A 339-nucleotide genomic window follows, 5' to 3' on the forward strand; every position below is an offset into this window, starting at 1 on the left:
GGCCACGGGTTCTGATCAAGAAAAAAAAATTTTTTTTTAAAATTGTCTTGAAAGGAGACAGACAATAAAATAAGTGGGAAAAAATAGTACGTTGATTAATGATAAGTGCTATGAAGAAAAATTAGAGAGAAAAGAAGAACAGAAATTTCCAAGAAGAGACCAGGGATTGCAATTTGAAACGTGGTGGTTGTGAACGGCCTATGGAGAAGGTGACAATTCAAACCAAGTCTGTGCCTTCATTTCTGTTTGTTTATTTTTTGGCAGCTGGCTGGTACAGGGATCGAACCCTGGACCTTGGTGTTATAAGAACCACACTCTAACCAACTGAGCTAACCGGCC

At 38.9% G+C, this 339-nt stretch overlaps 1 non-coding gene across 1 annotated transcript; it reads right to left on the reverse strand.

The window, feature by feature from the left end:
- Positions 1-265: 265 nt before the first annotated feature.
- TRNAI-UAU lies at positions 266-339 on the reverse strand. Its single transcript has one exon. It is a non-coding gene; the product is annotated as a tRNA-Ile (tRNA).

Source organism: Galeopterus variegatus, unplaced genomic scaffold (genome assembly GCF_000696425.1).
Source record: "Galeopterus variegatus unplaced genomic scaffold, G_variegatus-3.0.2 Scaffold662, whole genome shotgun sequence".
In the NCBI taxonomy this organism is placed as follows: domain Eukaryota; kingdom Metazoa; phylum Chordata; class Mammalia; order Dermoptera; family Cynocephalidae; genus Galeopterus; species Galeopterus variegatus.